Consider the following 22,793-nt stretch of genomic DNA (forward strand, 5'->3'; position numbering starts at 1 on the left):
CTTTTCTCTCCCCCCCCCACTGCCCTATTTATCTCCCAGCCCCCTTCCTCCCCCTCATTCCTAATGAAGGGCTTATGCCTGAAATGTAGACTCTCCTTGGATGCTGCCTGACTTGCTGTGCTTTTCCAGTCCCACACTTTTCAACTCCAGGGTCTAAAACATTGTCCTCAGGACCACACTGCAGAACCAGGTTGTAAACCCCACCTAGGACCTCACTCCCCAAACCCCAGGGTCCAAACCTCAGCTCCAAGCCCCCAGGATCTTACTCCAGCTGAACCCCAACCCTCATGATCCAGAGGACTACACTCTGGCAACCGGTTCTTGAGGTCACACTCTATTTTCTGAACCTGAGGAATTGAAAGAATAATGTGAAGTGAGTCACATTTTCCAAGACAAATGGAAGACTCAGTTCTTGAGTGAAAATTGAGAATGTCACTTGTTTTGCAGTCAGAACAGTATAGTGGAAAACATGTTGCTGGTTTAATTTTCCTCAAAAATAAAAGTTCACATGAACATTCCCTGCATTAAATAAATTCAAAATGATGTTTTTAATCCATCAGGGTGCAATCAGATGTACGTTGTCTTGATTGTTTTCTACTGGGTCCTTTCCATTTTAAAGAAATCCACTGTATAATCTTGTTTTTTGACAGTTGGTAGATCTGTACTGCTGAGTATTTCTGACAATTTTTAGGTTAATGTTTTTCTTGCTATGAGTTCTAGAAGTAAGTTTGTCAGCATTTCAATGAAAACGGATAATTAATATAGGTTCCAACTAGATACCTGGCCTGAAGTTCTTACTTGCTTTTCTCTGTTTGTATTTAAATTGAAAATCCTTTCTTTCTAATCTTTGGGACCTTTTGTGAAAAGTGACTTAGATCATTGAGCCGTTAAACTCCAAGTGCAGCAAACTGTAATGATTGGCCAATAGTGTTTCAACATGTCTCATCTGGCTTTTAAATATTGAATACACCATATATACCACAAGCCTTCCTATTTGCTTAGTCATTAACTACTGTTAACATTGAAGAAAATGTAACTTTTCATACAGGAGAATTAACTGATAAGCTGAAATATGACCATGCGAAATACAGTTGGTTTCCTGGGAGTTTGCATTACTCCCCTCAGTGTAGTTAGATTTCAAAGATCATTGTTCTGATGTTTTGAGCTACGTGGACGTAAATTTTCCAAGATGGACTTTATTGAAATGTTTCTAATTTAGGATGGCTACCATTTGTAGTTTTCTTCCATCCCCTGAATGAATATCAACTGGAGATGATGGTATCCGTATTAATCAGTTGTATCTATTCCTGTGAAGAATTGCTTAGCTTCACTCTGGCATCAGTGCTATCATGAAGAGAGATTGTATTCCTGTCCAGCCTCACCCCTCAGGATTTTATTAACATGTGTAATACCTGGTGAAGGTAGTCACTGTAATCTGGCCAGAGATCTCAGTCACCCCGTCTGCTGTTAAGATTTAGATTAATTTGTTGTATCAGATTTCTTACTGTCCTAAAGGTGCAGTTTCCTGTTGATGTTCAATTGCACTGATGTCAGCTTCCCTACCATATGTCATCCAAGTGACCAATCTTCAAATGTCAGTCTGAGGTTTTACTATGGAGACATCATAGCCAGGTCCAGTCATGTTTTTCCTCATGTTCATACATTTACACTTCCAGTAACTGATAACTGAATAGTGACTGGGAACAGATATCCTGGTTGACTTTTTCCAATTCCTAGAGCTGCACTGTTGTGCCCCTACCCTGCCTTGGTTAAGATTTGCTAGCAATCTAAATTAAAGCTCAAACATTAGCAAAGACGTAACTGAAATGACAATTGTGTTGACTGGTGGAATGTCACTCGTTCAAGATTATTTTGTGATCTCTGCATGATCATAGTATTACTGGGAGTTTGAGAACACAGCGTTCAGAATATTATCCAAAAAGGCATGTAAATTCCAGGTTATTCAGAATTAATGTTTGGAGCCAGTCAACTTGGCTCTGATCTGTTATTGTGTTGAGGTACAACTTGAGCTGTAGCTGGTATTTTGACAGTATATTCAATATTTTGTCAGTGTTCCCAGGTAGGGATCAGATTGAAATTAGCGCTGAAAGTGTGTTGCTGGAAAAGCGCAGCAGGTTTCCTGAAGAAGGGCTTATGCCTGAAACGTCGATTCTCCTTTCCCTGGATGCTGCCTGACCTGCTGCGCTTTTCCAGCAACACATTTTCAGCTCTGATCTCCAGCATCTGCAGACCTCACTTTCTCCTCAGATTGAAATTAGTATATCTGGCTAATTTTGATGTGATAATTCAAGTGTATAAGTTGTTATGATCAACATAATTTTCTTAATACTCACTGATAACATGATGCAGAAACCATAACAGAAACAAAGATATTTTGTTTGTTGGTTAATCAGTTAGTTATCCACAATATAGGACCAGGCTCTGTCAGCCTCTTGAGCTTGTTCTGCCAAACAGTTAGATTTGTACCTCAGCTTAATTTACCTGTCTTTGCTACATATTCTTTATCCTTAGGCTGTGTAGATCTCTTGATCTCGGTCCCAGCTGTTTCAGTTGAACTCCAGGATGCAGAGCTATTTTAGGGTGAGAAAATGTTAGGTTCTCTCAACTTTTTCTGTGAAGAAGTGGATCACTCCTTGATTGTCTAGTTTTAAGAGTATTCCCTTTTTCTTGATTGACTAACCAGAGGAAATAGTTCTTCTTTACCTTTATGGGTGCTGTGCTTTTTATCATCATAAATAGTTCACATTGATCACTTGTCAACCATCCTAACTCGAATGCAAACCAGGATTCCAGTTTATAGCCAGACAGCTGTGTTATTAAACACTTGGAGAGAGGATCTTGTCAGTGGCCACTGGAATTAAGTTAATTGCAAGCCTCCAACACAAATTGAGCAATTAATTTTATTATTTAATTTGAAAATTTAGTAGAAATATTTTGACAGGCAAAATGTTTAAACAGAGTTGTTAGTGTAATGCCTTACCGCACCTTTTAGATACCTCTGTTTGCTTTAGCTATGGGAGTTCTATCCGATTGTAGTTAGTCAGTTTGTTCATCTGGAAAATGATGTTTCCCACAATAGACAATTTCCTGGGTTCTGTTTCAGACTCTTGGCCTGCATTATAACCATCTGAGAGAGAAGACGTGAGTGCAGCTAAGTGAGGCTCATTAAATAGTGCCTTTAATATAAGGTAAACTGAAAACCAGCTTGTTTCAAAGATAAGTGAAACTTTTACTTGGGTTGCATTGAATAAAGAAAGTCAACTAACATCACTAAAGTGGTAACAGAGTTATCTTGTTAAATATTACAGACAATTTATGGTTAACTGGGAATATTAACATCTGTGCTTGTTTTTCTTCTTGAGTACTGGGCGTGACAGACATCTGTACTGAAACAGTTGAGACAAAATACTGAAAGCTGTTGATAATTGTCTGTACCTGCCTTTGGTATCTACTTTGGTGCCAGGAATGACTGTGTAGTGCAGGCAACAAGTTTCTACCTGCCTTGTTTGTTGCAGCAAAATTACATCCGGAAACATGTCTTTGCCTTCAGTTGTTAAATCATCCAGATTTTTCCTTGAGTCACCCTCAATCATCGATCCTTGCCCAAACTGAATGAACAAAACAACACTTCAGACCTAGATTTCAGTTGAGCATGCAGGCTGGGACAGTTAACTCAAACTAAGGGGAATTGTTCATAACAAGCATCCTGTACTTCTCTGTTCCCAAAGAAGTTCATCTTGCTTCTTTGGAGATGCAGTTACTATTACAAAGGGCAGCTGAAGAAAGCAAGAATTACAGAAGGAAGATTTTTTTCAAAAAAAAATGTGGAATGGATTACTGCTATGAATGGTGGAACCAGAAACCACAGTTGTGTTTTAGACAGAATTCAGCACATTCTTTCCGACAAATAAAATTCTAGGTTCTTCAAACTTAGAACTGTACAGCACAGGAACAGGCTCTTCGGCCCATGTTGTACAGTACATGATGCCAAATTTAAACTAATCCCTTCTGCCTTTGGTCTATATTCCTCCCTTCTTTGCTTATTCATGTGCTTATCTAACAGCCCTTTAAATGCCTCTGACAGCACCTTGAACAGTGCCTTCCAGACTCACCACTCTTGTGCAAAACAAAATTGCCCCACATTTTCTTTGATTCTCTCTGCCTCCATCGCTCAAGTGAAAACATCCTAGTTTTTCTAGCCTCTCCTTATAGTTTATACTCTCTAATCCAGGCAGCATCCTGGTAAACCTCTTCTGCACCCTCCCGAAAGTCTCCACATCCTTCTTGCAATGTGGCCACTTGAATGCAACTCAACACTCTAACTGCCTAACTAAAATCTTTTAAAGCTTCAACATGACATCCTGACTCTTGTCCTTAATGCCCCAGCCAGTAAAGGTAAGCATGTCATTGGATGCCTTTACCACCCTATCTACTTGCATGGCCACTTTTAGGTAGCTATGGATTTGAACCTCATGATCCCTCTATACGTCAAGTCTGGTCGGGGTCCTGCCATTAACTGTATACTTTCCTTCATATTTGATCTCATAAAGTGCAACATCTTATACTTGCCAGGATTAAATTCCATCTGCCATTTCTACATCTATATTTAAACTTATCCTTATCCTGCTATATCCTTTGACAACGTTTTACACTATTCACAAATTCACTGAACTTTGTGTCGTCTGCAAACTTACCAATCCATCCCTCTGTTTTCATCCAAGTCACATAAACAGCAGAGGTCCCAGTACGGATCCCTACAGAACATCACCAGTCATGGACCTTCGGCCAGAAAAACACCCTTCCTCCACTACTGACTTTTCTGGGCAAGCCAGTTCTAAATCCAAGCAGCCACGTCATCATGGATCCCATGCATCTTAATCTTCTGGATGAGCTGACCTTGTTGAAAGCCTTACTAAAATCCTTGTGGACAAGATCCATTGCTCTATCCTTAGTCATCTCCTGAAAATTCACTCAAGTTAATAAGATATGGCTGGCCCTGCACAAAGCCATGCTGATTGCCCCCAATTGGGCCATGCTCTTCCAAATGGGTGTAAATCCTCTCCAGTAGCTTCTTAGCCACTGAGGTGAAACTCACCGGTCTATAGTTTCCTTGATTATCCCTATTTCTCTTCTTGAGCAGTGGAATAACATTAGCTACTTGCCAGCCCTTCGGGACCTCTCCAGTGACTAGCGAGGAGACAAAACTCTTGGTCAAAGTCCCAGCCCCTATCAATAACCTGGGGCAAGTGCCATCGAGCACTGGGATCCTATCTACATTAATGTTCTTCAAGAGACCTAACACCACTTCTAGATCTCAAACTGCCCTATCATATTAGTGTGCCCCACACTAATCTTGCTGTCTTCCATGTCCTCCTTGAGTGAATACTGACACACAGTACTCATTGAAGATCTGACCCACATCTTCTGCCTCCAAGCACAAGTTCCCTTCTTTATCCTGGAGTGGTCCTACCCTCTCCCTAGTTATCCGCTTGCTTTTAATATATGTATAGAATGCCTTGGGTTTCTCTTTCACCCTACTTACCAAGGTCATTCCACGGCCCTTTCTTGCTCTCCTAATTGCCTCCTTGAATACTTTCCTACTTTCTTTATATTCCGCAAATGCTCTGTCCAATTTTTAGCTTCCTGAACCTTACATATGCATTTTTTATTTTTGACTAAATTCACAACCTCCCTCATTATCCATGAGTCCTATACCTTGCCATCCTTGTCCTTTCTTCTTACTGGATCATGCCAGTCCTGAACTCTGATCACAACTTTAAACAACTCCCAAATGTGAAATGTGGACTTGCCCGATAACAGCTCCTCCCAATTAACATTCCCTATCTCCTGCCTAATACTACTGACTAAGTTTGCCCTCCTCCAATTTAGTACCTTCCCACAAGGTCCTGACTCATCCTTTATTCATAGTTTTCTTAAAATTTAAGGAGTTATAATCACTATTTCCAAAATGCTCTCCCACTGAAAGGCCAGTCGTCTGGTTAGGCTCATTAGCCAATACAACATTCAGTATGGCACCTCCTCCATTTGGACTATCTATTTACTGTTTCAAGAAACCCCCTTGAATTCTGCCCCATTTAAGCCTTGTGTTCTAAGGAAGTCCAGTCAATCTTGGGGATGTTAGTCACCCTGTTGTTTTTGCATTTTTTCATATTCTGCCAACATATCTGTTCCTAGATGTCCTGGTGGCTGTTAAGAGGGCCTATGCTATAGTCCCATCAGAATGATTGTACCTTTCTTGTTTTTGAGCTGTACCCATATTTCCTCAGTAGATGAGCTTTCCAGTATGTCCTCTGAGTGCAACTGACATTCTCCCTGATAAATAATGTAACACCTCCAACTCTTTTACCTCCTTCCCTATCGCGTCTAAAACAATAAAAACCTTGCAGCTTTGAGTAAACACTCTTATCCAGATCTCTGTAATGGTCACAACATCATAGTCTCATGTGCTGACCCAGACTCTAAGCTCATTTGCTGACCCATAATACTCTGAGTTGAAATAAATATACTTTAGCCCATTAGTACTATCGTGTTTATTAACCTGTCTCTGCCTGTCTTTTCTTTCTGTTTTCTGGTCCTAATATCTACCTTCCCCTCAATCCCTCCAATTGCTGACCTGCTGCTTTGATTCCAAGCCCCCGCCACTCGAGTAGAAATCCTTCAGAGTCGCATTAGTGAACCTCCCTGCAAGGATTTTGGTTCCCCTTCAGTTTAGGTGCAACCCATCCTTCTTGTACAGGTCCATAAGACCATAAGACATAGGAGTGGAAGTAAGGCCATTCGGCCCATCGAGTCCACTCCGCCATTCAATCATGGCTGATGTGCATTTCAGCTCCACTTACCAGCGTTCTCCCCGTAGCCCTTAATTCCTCTAGACAACAAGAATCTATCAATCTCGGCCTTGAAGACATTTAGCGTCCCGGCTTCCACTGCACTCCGTGGCAATGAATTCCACAGGCCCACCACTCTCTGGCTGAAGAAATGTCTCCGCATTTCTGTTCTGAAATGACCCCCTCTAATTCTAATTCTGGGGTAGGTCACCCCTACCCCAGAAGAGGTCCCAAAGATCTAAGAACCTGAAACCCTGTTCCCTGCACCAGCTTCTTAACCATGCATTCATCTCTCCTGTCTTTCTATTCCTTGCCTCACTGGCGTGTGGCACTGATAGTAATCCAGAGATTGCTACTCTAAAGGTCCTACTCTTTAGCCTTTTTCCTAACTCGCTGTCCTCACTACACAGGATCTCATCCCTCTTTCTACCAATGTCATTGGTACCATTGTGCACAACGACCTCTGGCTGGTCACCCTGTCCCTTAAGAAATTTCATTTCTTAGGAATCCTTGGAGGGAATCCTGGGGATTGGAGGGCTGGATAGAAACAAGGAGCAAGAGTAGGTCATTCGGCCCTTCAAGCCTGCTCTACTATTCAATATGATCATGGCTGATCATCCAACTTAGTCCCCAGTTTCTGCCTTCTCCCCATATCCTGTTATTGCTTCAGCCTTGAGAATGATAATTAACTCCTTGGAAACATCCATTGTGATAGCCTCAGCCACTTTGTGACAGTGAATTCCACAGGCTCACCACATCCTTGGATGAACAAAGTTCTCCTCATCTCAGTCTTAAATGGCCTACCCTGTACCCTTAAACTGTGACCTCTAAATATCCTCTAGTAAAAATCATATACATTGATATCATCAACCAGGAAGCATTATGGAACATCCTTCTCTGCTTTAGCTGCACCATGAAGCTTGTCACTAAGACAACCCAAAGTATACTAATGAGTTAATTGGTTATTTTTGAAAATTGTTGCACTGGAGTCTAGGCCTAGTAGGTACCTTGAGTCCTTCTGCAACTGAAACTGCTGGAATTAATTGTAAAAACTGGGAAAGTAGGAGATCAGAGTTTGGCACTATTGTGTGGTTGTTCTCAGCTGATATCAGTCTTGAAGATAATACATTATAAAGAAGTGATTTGGAGGAGCTGGTGTTGGACTGGGGTGGGTAATGTTAAAAATCACAACACCACGTTATAGTCCAACAGGTTTATTTGGAAGTGCTAGCTTTGAAAGCACTGTTTCTTTATCAGGTCGAAAACTAGTGCTTCCAAATAAACCTGTTGGACTATAACGTGGTGTTATGTGATTTTTAACATTTTTTTTACCCTGATTCTTTAGTTTTGGAAAATTTGGCTAATGTGAGTAAAATTGCACAGAAATGTAGAAATGAAATTTTAATCTTTGAGAGGATTATCTCAACACATCAGTAAATGTTTCAACTAAAGCTGGAGTGCTTATTGGTATTTCAGCAAAGGCTGTACCTGGATTAAGGACAGAGTGCTGGAGGGGCTCAGCAGGTCTGGCAGCATCTGTGGGAAAGAGAAACAAGACAATGTTACAAATATGGTTTGATTCTTTGGAATCGTCTGTATTATCTGGTTAGATTTGGGGGCAGGGAAAAAGCACTAAGTGGACGAAAATCATCCGTGAGGAAAGTTGAAATATTTGCCTTATGATAAAAGGCATTGCCTGTTGGTTTGCTCAACATGCATTTCTTAATGTTTTCACTTAGGTTTTAATTGTGTTTTTTTTTTATACTTGGATATTGAAAGTGTTTGATCAAAGACTGCAGAGGGTGGGGATTTTGTACATTTTACAGACAAACCCAACACTAGTCTCAGAAGGGTGTTCTTTCCCACTGAGCACCATTTTTTTTTCGCAGAAAGGTCAGGAGGAAATCATGAGCGTCGATGTAACCCACAATTGGGTTACAGAGAATTAATGCTTGTCAATTGGGAACTTGGTGTTATTTCTGGTGGGGACTAGATTTCAGTTCAGCCCAGAAGAAAGCCCTGATGACTAGGTTTTCTGATTTGTTCTCAGCATTTGAGTGATGTTGACATGATCAGAAGTTTTAATTTCTCACTTTTATGGTGGAGAGCCTCACCCTGAATAACTGTGTCTGGTTCTGGGTGGGTGGAAGGGGGGGAATATCCAGATCTCTGATCCTGTGATGATAGAACAGCATGCATTCAAATTGGGATGTGATATTTCTAGGAAGTTGAGATTACTGTCCAACTATAGTTACAATGTTCATTAGGGTAAAGGGAAATAATTTCAGGGCACCATTCTTTTACTATCGAGGTGACTGCTTATATTTCCAGTCTATAAGGCCTGTTTCCAATTGCTGAGCTCTGGTTTTACTCCCTGTCGAGTTACCTCGCTCCATTCTGCTGGGTCATTTCAGTGGAAGTAGGATTGACCAACAGGACTCCCCAGCCGCATGTGATAAGTGATCAGGATCTGGCAGGACCTCAAGTCTGATTAAATGAGGCTGATAAGGATTTCCCTGTTGATGTCTAGTTTCCAGTGGCATTGGTGACTACTGTGGACACCCAACTGCAGGCCAGGATAGGGGAACAGTCTAGTGACATGTCCTGGAAGATGAAACTAATTTTTTAATTAATGATTTTAAAAACTCTTGGAAGAAGGCATCCACATTGAAACACACACACTGACTTACCGTTCCTTACAGCCTGCTGCTGCTGCTGTCAAGCTAAGAAATGCCTGATTGGTCCTGCAGTTTAGAGACCTCCCTCTCCCCCACCCAGTACCTTTTAAGATGACTTGGAATCTAGCTTCATGCCACTTAATGGGATGGCATCAGGAAAATTCCAGCGAGCAGGAGACTCTTCCCAAGGCCAGTTCAAGATATAGAAATGAGAATGTGTATCTGGTATGAGCAGGTAGGGAAAGAGTTAAGTTCTGAATTTTGTGAAACAAGAGGTTCGGCTGAGCATGACTCGGATCAATTAAGAACTTGCAGTTAACAATGGGGTGTTGGAAGCAAGGGTAATGGTGAAAAAGCATTATTTAGAGCCATTTAACAATATTGGAAGCATTCAATATGTAAGGTCAGTTTCACAAAGTCAAAAGTATTCATTAAGTGAAGCCAGTTAAAGTTAAGAACATTCATTGTATAACACTAGATGGTTTAATCTTTGCTATTGACACTCTCTGATTGTGATGGTCACCCAATTAATATGTATGCTGCCTTATCTGGATGCTCCTCCCAGTAAAATGATTATATAATTCATTAAGAAACTGCTGTTTGAGAGGGAATACCCATGTCTCTGTGCACATGGGCAATCGTTCTCGCTCCCTCCAGGGCATGGAATAAAGATGGAGGAAAGACTATACGCTGTCTGAGCATTTTGCTTCGACTGAGGAGGGGGAATGGGAAGACAGAAACAGTCTGGCCTCCTGCTTCCCCTCCCAGAGGGAGATTTCAGTCTGCCGAACCAAACTGGTTATTTGTTATTACATGGTGGAGAGAGCCTAGTTGGAATGAATGCTTGTTTACTTGTTCAGTTTGGTCTTGGACCTGGTATGCAGGACAGCCCCAGCTTAGCTGTCCAATCCACTAAAATAATTGAACATGTCTTGTAATGTGTGATCTCATTCCTTCATCTAGATGCTGATGTCAGCCTTTGGATCTGAATTGAATAAGAAATCATTACATTTACTAATTAAATCTGAATTGGACAAATATGTTTGCACAGTGTGAGCAATCTGTCGTAAATGGCTAATGGGTAGGTGCTTAAACTGCACTATCGCCACCAGTGAGATTATGTCCACTTGAAGTACTCGCTGATGGTAAAGCATTGGGCCTATTACTCAGTGTTGATGAGCTCTGCATTGTTGTCGTCTACCAGCCCCGAGACCTGTTTTCTACGGTTTCATTGCCAGACAATGCTAATACCACATTTTCCATATCGAGAAATGATTCCACAGGTAACACTGACTCAGTAACTTTTCCCTGATGGTTGTGGTTTACATGTAAGTGCAAATCCTGTTGTTAGGAAATGTAATCAGCACTGTTAGTCCAGTTTGAACTGTTCCCTGCTTGAATCTATAAGGATGCACCTTTTAGCAGTTGTCAGTGGCGATGACCGTTAAACTGGTAACATTGGCCCTTGCTTTCTCCTGGGAAGGTATAAAAGTGAGGGAGGGTGCAGTGTGAGACATTAGGGGTTGATTTCATTACCAATTGCTCTTGCCTTTGACAGGCTAAGTTTTCTTTTGTGTAGATGGGGCTCAAAGTTTGCTTGGGTTGTGTTGGTCAGTGTGCCAGGGGCTCAAATACTCTTCCAGTCTTGATTAGAGACCTTCACACTGCCGCCCTCTCCTTATTCAGTAGGTACAGATTGAAACTGAAATAGAAACTTGCAGCTCAGTCACATGGTTATTCATTTTTAGCTACTGCTGAAACAAGACCACAGCAAAGACACTCAGTCAGAATATTTTCTTCATCCTACTGGGAGGATTGGCATTTCCCTGTATTGGGATTTTGTTTTCCTTTTCAGTGCTTTATTAAAATAAGTTGTTCATCTCTCTAAAATCTGTTCTTTTAAATCTTTTTATTAGCAAATTTTGTCAGGTTTTGGGAAGCAAGAAATGATGTTCCTTGTGGAAGTGGGTAGTTCTTAAAGGATCAGTTTATTCTTCAGACGACTTGTATATGTCTTAGCCTTGATCCTGCCTCTACTGACCTCTGTCAGAAGAGTGGTGGGGCTTTAGTGGGAGGAGACAATGACCTATATTTCTGTCACTGATTATTCTGTTGGAAAGTATATTTGGATGTGAAGTGAGGACAGGACTGAGCTAGACATCTGCTCCTGTGTTCTTGAGGAACCCACTGAAAGTCCAGAGACCAGGCTGTAAGCCACTTCAGCACGGTATTATCAACAGACGTAGAATTGTACCCCAGAGAGGAGTGGGGAAAACTACTGGGGCAAAGTAGGAAACCATCCGCCAAATGTTTTGGCAGTTACCGGTAAACATAGTGTGAATGTTTGAAAACTGCTGGGGCTGTGTAATGCCCAAAAGGTTGTTTTAAATCTTGAGGCACTTTAGAAATACTTTGGCACACATGACGGTCTTGTTTTCAGCTACAGCCTTGGCCTTGAGAGGAACAGCTTTCTAATGCAGCAATGTTGTATCTGCACTGGGCTAATGCCCAAGTTTTGCATCATGAATGACAGTGAGGCAGACAGCACAACTCATGGGCAGTATGATTTGAAGCCTGCAAATAGGTAGACATCCAAAAGCTGATGTCTGGGTTGCCTTGAACCTCCACATGTTTTTACTGAAAGGCTCTGCATTGAAGACAGTGAAAGGTCATGAAGTTGCTCAACTTACCTGTGATGTGTGCAGGATAGGTTGGGACTGGTGTGTTGGTGTCCAGGTGAATTTTTAAAAGCATGTTAAATCCCAATTATTGTCAACAAAGTCTCTGGCAGTGAAAACAGAGCGGAATTTATTTTTTCCCAAATGTTAATGTTGGAGATTCTGAAAATTTAACTTTAACATTTTTCTGTCTTTAGTTTACTCTCAACTCCACCTTTCTTTCCTTCACTTTACTTATTTTCTGTATAAACTTTAAAATGTTGTACAAATGTTCAAGTTTATCTTCCTGGTTTAGACTCTTAGAGCTAAATTAGATACCTCCTGAAACTGGATTTGGGGTTGGAGTGAGTGGCCCAGACCTATTCATTGTAAACCACGCAATAGACTTCAGATTCAACCTGTGTCAATAATTCATCTTCGTCCAGAGGATGTCTAAATAGTCCCAAACCCTCCAGTACTTTTTCCAAGTAGTCCTTAAACCGAAATTTGTTCCCAGCACTCCTCGTAGCTGCCATACAACACTCCTACACCTTGCAAGGTTTGTAGCTCAGGTTGAGGTTTAGGGCGTAGGTTTGATATCCAGACGTTTCATTACCTGGCTAGGTAACATCATCAGTGGCGACCTCCAAGTGAAGCGAAGCTGTTGTCTCCTGCTTTCTATTTGTTTGTCCTGGATGGGGTTCCTGGGGTTTGTGGTGATGTCATTTCCTGTTCATTTTCTGAGGGGTTGATAGATGGTATCTAGACCTAATATGTTTGTTAATGGCGTTGTGGTTGGAGTGCCAGGCCTCTCAGAATTCTCTGGCATAAGTCTAGAACCGCAGGAACCCCATCCAGGACAAACAAACAAATAGAAAGCAGGAGACAACAGCTTTGCTTCACTTGGAGGTCGCTACTGATGATGTTACCTAGCCAGGTAATGAAACGTCTGGATATCAAATCTACAGCTCAGCGAGCAAACCTACACCCTATTCCTACACCTTTATCAGACTGCAAATGCAACAGACAATATTTTTAAAATTCCTGCGATAAGGTCGTTAATGAGCTCGTCAATTAGTGATTTACAAATGGCAGACACATTGCGAACTCTGCAGCTTCTCCCCATCCCTAAGTTGAGAGATTCGCTGTTATCGCACCCTCCTTTACATTCCTCCCACCCCCCTGCCCTGCTCTGCCCCGGGGGGTGGGAAGGGAGCTGGTTTGTGAATATAAAATTCAGCTGTGTGGGGACTGTAGTTGGATGCGGAAGGTAATGCGGAGAATTTTCCTACAATGAGTGTCTAATCCCGGAAGCGACGGCTTACCGGTCGAGCTTTATTCTGCTCTGTGGGACTTGATTGGCTAGGACCTGCTGGAGGTGTATGTCAGTATGCTTCGGACAGGTACCATGAGTGAATCCATGAGGAAAGGCGTCATCATCCTCATCTACAAGCGGAAGGGGGAGAGGGAGGAACTCAAAAATTGGAGACCAATCTCACTGTTGAATGCGGATTACAAAATTCTGTCAAAGGTAATCACCAACCGAGTCAGGTCTGCTCTGGGGTCGGTGATTCACCCTGACCAAACCTGTGCTATGCCGGGCATGAAGATCGCTGAGTCTTGCACTCCTCAGAGATACGATTGCGTACGTGCAGGACAGAGGGTTGGACACCTGCCTGATCAGCCTGGACCAGGAGAAAGCCTTTGACAGGATATCACACAGGTGCCTGAGAGATGTTCTCTCCAAAATGGGCTTTGGGGAGGGAATCTACAATTGGATCAGACTGCTCTACGCCAACATTGTCAGTGCAGTCTCAATCAATGGGTGGGAATCAGATAGCTTCCCAGTCAGATCTGGAGTCAGGCAGGGCTGCCCTCTCTCCTGCCTTGTTTGTGTGCTGCATAGAGTCATTTGCCGAGTCCATCAGGAAGGATGCGAGCCTGAGAGGGGTGACTATTCCTGGCAGCAGGGACCTGCAGGTTAAGGCCTCCCTGTACATGGATGATGTCGCCGTGTTCTGCTCGGATCCGCTGTCCGTGCGCAGCCTCATGTGCATTTGTGACCAGTTCGAACGGGCCTCGGGGGCCAAGGTAAACCAAGGCGAGAGCGAGGCCATGCTCTTCAGGAACTGGGCCGACCAATCCTCGATCCCCTTCACCGTCAGGACTGACCACCTGAAGGTGCTGGGTATTTGGTTCGGGGGGGGGGTGCTGGGCATGCGCCACGGAGGGGCTGGGGCATGCGCCAAGTCTTGGGAGGAGTGTATCAGCAAAGTGAGGCAGAAACTGGGCAGATGGAAGCTACGGTCGCGCTCCATCGCGGGGAAAAAACCTGGTCATCAGGTGTGAGGCACTGTCATTGCTATTATGCGTGACACAGGTCTGGCCTATTCCCAGAACCTGTGCCGCTGCAGTCACCCGGGCCATCTTCCAGTTTATATGGAGGTCAAAGATGGACCGGGTCTGAAGGGACTCGCTGTACCAAGATCTGGGCAAAAGGGGAAAAAATACAAACAATGCCACCCTCACCCTGATGGCCACCTTTGTGTGAGGCTGCATCAAGCTGTGCGTGGATCCCCGGTACGCAAACACCAAGTGTCACTACGTACTGAGGTTCTACCTGTCCCCAATGTTGCGAAGGATGGGCCTGGCCTCGCTGCCGCGGAACGCTCCGAGTAGTTGGACCGTTCCGTATCCCCAGTCCTTCGTGGAGAAGTTTATGAACAAAAACACTTTTGACCACAAGTCCATCAGGAAGTGGTCAGCACGTAGTGTCCTTGAGACCCTTTGGGAAAAGGAGAGGGCGGATCCTATTGAGCGGTTCCCTGAGCAGATTGTCAAAGCCATTTGGCAGAATGCCTCATCGTCAGAACTTTCCAATAAGCACCAAGACATGGCTTGGCTGTGGTGAGATGGGCTCTGCCTGTGAGATCCTTTATGCACGCCCAGACTCTCAGCCGCACCGCTCACTGCCCTCGAAGCGGCTGCGGAGGAGACGAGACTGTCACACACCTCCCTCTGGGATGTGCCTACGCAGAAGAAGTCTGGAGAGGAATGCAGTGGTGTTTGTCGAGGTTCGTCCCGAGCAGCGCTGAGACGCGGGACTCCATGCTCTACGGCCTGTTCCCCGGGGCGCACACCGAGACAAACATCAACTGTGCCTGGAGGATCATCAACTCGGTGAAGGACGCTCTCTGGGCAAGCCGAAACCTGCCGATCTTCTAGCTGAAGGAGTTGACCCCGACTGAGTGTTGCAGACTGGCACATTCCGAGGTCCAGGACTACGTGTTGAGGGACGTGCTGAAGCCTGGGGCAGCTGCCGCCAAGGCGCGGTGGGGAAAGACCACTGAGTAACGTCTGCCTGCCTAAAGAAGAACAGGGGGCCCACGCAGTCATTTGGGCTCTGCTGACGCCTCAGCTCAAAATGTAATCATACAGACCTGTAAATAGGAATGATTACTCTGTTTCGGTATGCAAACAAATGGAATGTTTACATATGTATGGCATGTCCAGTTGTATAGATCATCAAAGTATTTATGAATAAAGTATATTTTTGAAATAAAAAAAGTGTCTAATCTGAAATAGTCATCCTGTTGCCCTGGCTTACTATTGACTCCATAGCTAATCTACATGGATGACATCTAATACCCTCTGAAATAAATGATCAGGAGAAGGCAGCTCATTCTTGCTGAGAATCAGGGGGTGGTTAGGAAATACTGCTGGATGATTTGAGTCATAAGCTTGGAAACAGACCCATTGGTCTAATCAGTCCATGCTGAACATAATCTCAAACTAAACTAGCCCCACCTGTCTGCTCCTGGCCCTTATCCCTCCAAACCTTCTTGATTCATGTACTTTTAAAAGTTGTAACTGTACCTGTATCCCCCACTTTCTCTGGAAGTTCATTTCACATCCAAACCATCCTTTTTTCTATTAAAAAAAGTTTGTTTTAATGTGCTAACTGCAAACTATGGATTGTCAGGCCATCTATGGGAACACTTTACTGCTCTCTATGTAAATAGGATACAGTGTGGCAATCAGTGAGGAAGGAACTTGGTGCATTCCATGCTGCACTGTGCGAACTCTATGTAATTACAGATATGCAGCCTTTTTCCCAAACAGATTGATGCTCTGTCTCTACAAAGTTGAAGAACAATATATTTTTTATTTGGAGCTTTCATCCAAATGAGGTTTCAGGTTGATCCACATTTAACAACCTGCTCTGAAAACTGTATATTGACAGCTGTAAAAGAAAATTCCATTCAGCAGCTGAGACAATCTGTAACATTCTAATTAAAACATCTCTCAGCATTCTTATTGATTTGCACAATATTATCAGATTCTTTACAATATTCCATAACTCAGATTCTTCTCTTTATGAAGCAGCTGTTTAATTTATTAATTACACCAGTTGAAAGGATCTGGTTTTCCAACATAGGATGTTTAAAGTTCCTATGTGCTTTATAGACATTGTAATCAGACTAAGCTGGCCATAGAGGATGGATAGCCAATAACTTGGTCAGAGACATAGATGCTTTGTAGTGAGAGGAGGTTGAAATTGCAGTGTTTGGGTGTAGGCAAAGTGCAAAATGCACAAGTGGTCAGAATTGCAGGAATGTAGAGACTCTTGAGAATTGTTGGCCAGAGCACGTCAGGAATATTTGTCTATTATGAAGAAATATGGCTTTTTAAGATAAGTTTTATATTAATGTGAATCAGTCTCTGGAGACCAGTTTCTACATTACTTATTTATAACTATACAGCTGCAGTTATGGTCCACCGCTTCTCAGCGGAACTTGATGGTTCTTTTTATTCATGAATATGCCGCCGGTTAGGGCAGGACTTATTGCCTTTGCTTAACAACATGGTACTGTGGGAGTTGAACTGCAACAAATCGTGAAGATTCAGTTCTTTAATTTACTTTCCTTTCCCCTATTTGCTTTTTGACCAGAATAATAGATACCCTGTCTTCATTGGGAAGTAACAAGATGCCAGTTTAGTCTGAGGAGTGGAGAAAGTCAGGGTGCAGGTACTCAGGGCAACAAAACACTTCCAGGGCACTCTGATCATACATTGATGCAGTTCCTGCACTTACTGTTGCTTTGAAAGCAACACAATACAAACATAAACAGGAAACTTTGTACACCCCAGTCCAACACTGGCATCTCCAAATCATAAACAGGAAAGCAAGTTATGAGGATTCAAAGTGTCTACAAAGAGATAGCGATTGAATGAGCGGGCAATGGTTTGACAAGTTGACTATAATGTAGGCAATAATGTAGGGAAATAGAAACCAGAATGTTTTTTAATATAGAGAAACTGCCGGATGCTGGCATGCGGATGAGTTTTGGTGTCCTTATCCGTGGATTACAGAACATTATGCCGACACAGTAAGTGATTAAGAAGGCAAACAATGTTCAACTTAATAGTAAGATGCAGTACTATAAAAATAGAGGAGGCTTGCTATAATTGTCCCGAACATTGTTGATACCATTCCGAATGTATTGTGTACAGTTTTGTTCTGCTCACTAAAGGAGGGGTGGAAATATTTTGAGGCATCCAGGGAAGGTCACTCATTCCTGAGATGAAGAGCTTATCTTCAGAGGAACAATTGGAGATGTTGGCCTACACCCAAATAAAGGGATCTTATTGAAATATACAAGATTTTGAGGACTTGACTGGGTAGATGCTGAGAGGATGTTTCTTCATGGGGACTCCAGATTTGGGAGGCAAATTCAAAGCAAGGTGTCTACCATTTAAGATGGAGATGAGGAAGAATTTCTTCTGAGGGTAGTTAATTTGGTTTTGGAATTCTTTTCTCCTAGGAGAAGTAGAGACTGGGTCACTGTTGATTTCAACCTTTCAAGATTGTCAGATATTTATTGACAAAATTAGTACAGAAAAGTGATGGAAAACAGACTGGAAGGTATAAAGATCATACAAGATTATAGACGATCTGTTTATGATACCACAGCTTTCAGAGGCTGAATGACCTACTCTTGATCTGATGACCACCAACAAAATCTACCATCTTCACAATCTAAAAGGCATAATCGTAGGAAGCTGATTTGAGAGACCACCACCTACGGGTTCCCCTCAAAGCTGCACACCATCTTGATTTAGAGCTAACGTTGCTCCTTCACTGTCTATGGGTCGAAATCCTGTAAATCCTTCCCTAACATCTCTCGCTGTACACTCCACGGATTTTAGTAGTTCAAGAAGGCAAGTCACCAGCACCTTCTCCAGGGCAGTTAGGGATGGACAGTAAATGTTAGCCCAGCCAGCAAATTTCAAATCCTGTGAATTAATAGCTTAGCATGTTGGATTTTGTCCATTCTCTCTTTCACATTGTGTGCAGTAGTATAATTGTAACCTTGTGAGCTTAGCTGAGCACTGGAGCCGTGGTAACAACAATAAACAGTATAGAATCATAGCATTTGACAACACAGGAGGCGGCCTTCTGCTCCCAAAAGAGCTACCCATTCTCCAGCCCTTTCTCTGTAGCCCCAAAAAATCATCACTTTCAAATATGTATGATTTGGAGATGCCGGTGTTGGACTGGGGTGTACAAAGTTAAAAATCACACAACACCAGGTTATAGTCCAACAGGTTTAATTGGAAGCACACTAGCTTTCGGAGCGACGCTCCTTCATCAGATTTCCTCTTCTAAAATGCATGACCTCACATTTCCCAGCATTGAAATTAATCTGTTAGACACCTGTCCATTTGGCCAACTGATTGATGCGCTCTGAAGTAACTCAGTGGCATCTTCATAATTCACTACTTTCCCTAGCTTAGTGTTATCTGCAAGTGTAGAGATTTTACCGTCAACATCCATCAACAAATCATTTATGTAAATCAGAAAAAGCAAGGGTCCAAACTCCTGATCCCAGGGTGACATTACTTTCAATTTGTCTCCAGTCTGTGAAATGTCCATCTATACCTACTGTTTCCCATCTTTTAACCAACTTCTAATCCATGTTGCCAATCTCGAACATTTCTAATTTGCTCACCAGCTTGCTGTGTGCCCCTAGCAATTGCTTTCTGAATGTCCAAATATCCACAACTTCCACTGCCTGTGTCACCTCATCAAAGGACTCAATTAAAATTTGTTGAGGCATTACTTACCCTTGACAAAGCCATGTTGACTGTCTAGTATTAACTTATTTTTGTCTGTTTTTATTTACCTTAACCTGTATTATGGCCTTCATCAGTTGTTATCAAGCTGTCAGATCTGTAGTTTCCTGGGTTATCCTTTGCCCCATAAACCATGGTATCACAATTCCAATCTTCCAGTCCCCCTGGGACAAATCCAGTATTCGGAGAGGCCTGGAAACAGCTTCACAATTTGCTCCCTTACCCCTCTCAGCAATTTAGGATATATCCCACTTGTGCCTGGGGACTTCAGTGCCTGGAGTGCTGCCTGCCTGTTTAGCACCTCTTTAGTTATCTCAGTACCACTCAATTGTTCCCAGCCCACAGTTGCTCAAATAGGCCATTGTGACCATTTTGTAATCTAGTAAAAATGGAAGGAAAGTCAAGTCCTCTGGCATACCTTTCGCTTCTGTAAGCAATTTCTCCTGCTTGTTCCTGATGAGCCCCACTCTATCCTTCACTAATCTTTTACTATTATGATGTTTGAAGAACATTTTACTACTTGTTTTAGTGCAACCTGCCATCCTTTCCTCATGTTTCCTCTTAGCATTCCTTATTCCAGCCTGCATTTGTGATATTCTTCCTGATTTCTATTGCTATTATTATTCCGGTATGCATCATATGTCTCCTTTTTCTCTTATTTTTTTCATCAATATCCTTAGTCATTTGGGTACTCTACATTTGAATACCCTGTATCATGGATATGTACCTAGCTTGTATCTATTCATCTCTCCCATTTTTCACCTGTTTTATCCCCCAAAATGTTTCAATTGCTCCAATTCAGCTTTTAGACCCATAAAATCTGTTTTCCAGTCTGGAATCTTGATCCTTGACTGATTTTTATCCTTTTCCAAGGTAATATCGAACTTCACTATATAATGATCATTATTTCCCAAATGCTCCCTAGCTCTGATGTTCTCCAGTTGGTCTGTCTCATTCCCTAGGACCAGATCCAACACCCCACACTCCCTCGTGGGACTGAAAATGTACTGTTCCAGAAGTTCTCCTGCACATATCGTAGGAATTCCCCCACCCCCTTCTGTGCCCCACACTCTACCTTTTTCCCAGTCTATTCTGAGGTAATTGAAATCACCAACTGTCACAGCCCCACTTGTCCTATAAGGTTTCTATAATCTGTGTACAAATGCTCTCTTCTACTTCCTTCCATTATTTGGAGGTCTAAGGGTTACACCCGAAACATTGCAGCTCCCCTTACATCCAACCCCAGTCCTGAAGAAGAGTTACATCCAAAAAGTTGACTTCTCCACTTCCTGCTGTTGCCTGGCTTGCTGTGTTCTTCCAGGCACCTGCTTGTCTACCTAGGATTTCAGCATCTGCAGTGTTTTTGTCTCCTCATAATAAATACTCAGCAACCCCCCCCCCCCCAAGCCAACACCTTCCTGTTTCCCATCTCCAAACATATACAGAGGAACCTCGATTTTCCGAAGGACTCGGGCAGAGAGAATTTTGTTTGGTTAGTTTGAATTCTGGATGATCGAATGCAGGAGAACTTAGTTTAGACACGCGTTGGAACCTTGCGGTCTTGCTGGATAATTCGGTATTTAGATAATTGAGGTTCCTCTGTAGATTCTAATTCAGGAACTGAATCTTCAAGGGCTATGATATTATCTGTTACCAAGACACTTACGCCACCTCCTCTATTTTTACCCCTGCCTGTTGCTGTAAAAAGCCTTCTAACCTGGGATGTTAAATATTCAGTTCTGTTCTGACGTAAGCCATATTTCTGTCAGTGCTACTGTGTCATATCCCCAGAGCAATTTCTGCTTTCAGTTCTCCAGTTTTGTTTTCTATATTCCACGCATTTATCACTTTCTTGCCCATAGAAGGTGACCGTAATCTTTGTTCATCTTCGGAGGGTCAGTGTGGACTTGTTTCCACACTAAGTAATCCTAATCTAATCTAATTGTCAACACTCAAGCCTTCCCCCCCCACTGCCTTTTTGCCTCTGTCCTGATATTTTCTCTTTTTTGCACTGTTTGGTAGTTCTATTAGTCAACCTACCTGGTCACCTGCCTTAGAAATGTAGATCCCTTCCCTCCTCCGCACATGCACCACAGCCACTGGTTGTACACCCTCTCTTTCCAAATGTTTATCCAGTCATTCCTGAACCCTTGCACCGAGGAGGCAACGGACCATAGGGACTCACCTCAGTTGCAAATTAGATTGTCTCACTCTTGAACTAGTGAGTCGCCCATTATTGCCACATCTGATCTGCTTACCAGCCTTTCTCTCTCTTCCCAGAGTAGTCTTGGGCATCACGGTACTGTGGTTCTCCCGCAAGTCATAAAAGAATCATCATAGAATCTCTTATCGTGTGGCCCATCAAGTCCACACCAACCTTCTGAAGAGCATCTCCCCCAGACCACCCCCCTATCCTAGCCCTGTAACCCTAATCCACACAGTTGCCTGAGGGTGGAGTTGAACCTGGGTGCCTGGCATTACGAGGCAGCAGTGCTAACCACTGACCCACTGTGCCTTCCTTATAGGCGTCCCTTGTGGAGTCATCCACCCCAGATTCAGTCATGTTGCTCACTGATTAGATGTTTAAAATTTCATACCAGGAGTCCTGGGTTTTGTGGACCTGCTGTTTCCTTTCCTTTCAGTGAAGAATCTCCCACTCTTCTGTCTCTGCACTCCTCGTTGCCAGCCTGTCATGATGCAGACTGACCACTCTGGTACAACTGTCCCAGGTACCCCTCCTTTTGTACAGTGCACAGAGGAAAATAGTTGCTCCAAGTCAGTCTCAAGTTATTCAAAGACTGCTATCTTCTGGCACTTCATGCACTGTGACTATCCTGGATGTCTTGTGTATCCACAATTCCCACATTTTACATACCATATATATTGCATGCTTTCCCAGAGCCCCTGTCATCTTTACTGGTAAAGATGATGCACACTGCTGAGGCCCTGTTGTTTCTAAGTCGCAAACAAATTTTCCGGCAGCCAGTCTCTCTTTGGTTTGAGGAGGAGGGAGGGAAGCACTAATGTTTGGGGCTTCACCGTTTTTTGACACTGAGTACTCCCACAATCCTCTTCTCGGTTGTGACTTCTTCCAGATTCATCCTCAGTCACTTCTCACTCGTGGCCAAGTTGCCTTGTCTTTCATGACCTTCAAGTGGTCCTTACTGACGGAACCTCTCCAAACCCTATCTCTGTGCAGACTAGTGAGAAACTCTGGATTGCGCCAACTCTCCTCTGTTTTCCTGGCTGTAACGCTGCATCCCGTCTGCAGCAAATTATCCAAAGGTCTGGGGATAATTGAACAGAACACTCTGCCGAGGACATGGAGATCCTGGGCCTCCTTCACCGCCGCTCCCTCACCACCAGACGCCTGGAGGAAGAACACCTCATCTTCCGCCTCGGAACATTTGAACCCCAGGGCATCAATGTGGACTTCAATAGTTTCCTCATTT

General features: G+C 43.0%; 1 protein-coding gene across 1 annotated transcript in view; it reads left to right on the forward strand.

The window, feature by feature from the left end:
* The window catches only part of LOC122552333 (choline transporter-like protein 2), a 76,755-nt gene that overhangs the window by 895 nt on the left and 53,067 nt on the right, over window positions 1-22,793 (forward strand). The gene's annotated exons all lie outside the window — the stretch shown is intronic.

Source organism: Chiloscyllium plagiosum, chromosome 8, assembly GCF_004010195.1.
Source record: "Chiloscyllium plagiosum isolate BGI_BamShark_2017 chromosome 8, ASM401019v2, whole genome shotgun sequence".
NCBI classification, from domain to species: domain Eukaryota; kingdom Metazoa; phylum Chordata; class Chondrichthyes; order Orectolobiformes; family Hemiscylliidae; genus Chiloscyllium; species Chiloscyllium plagiosum.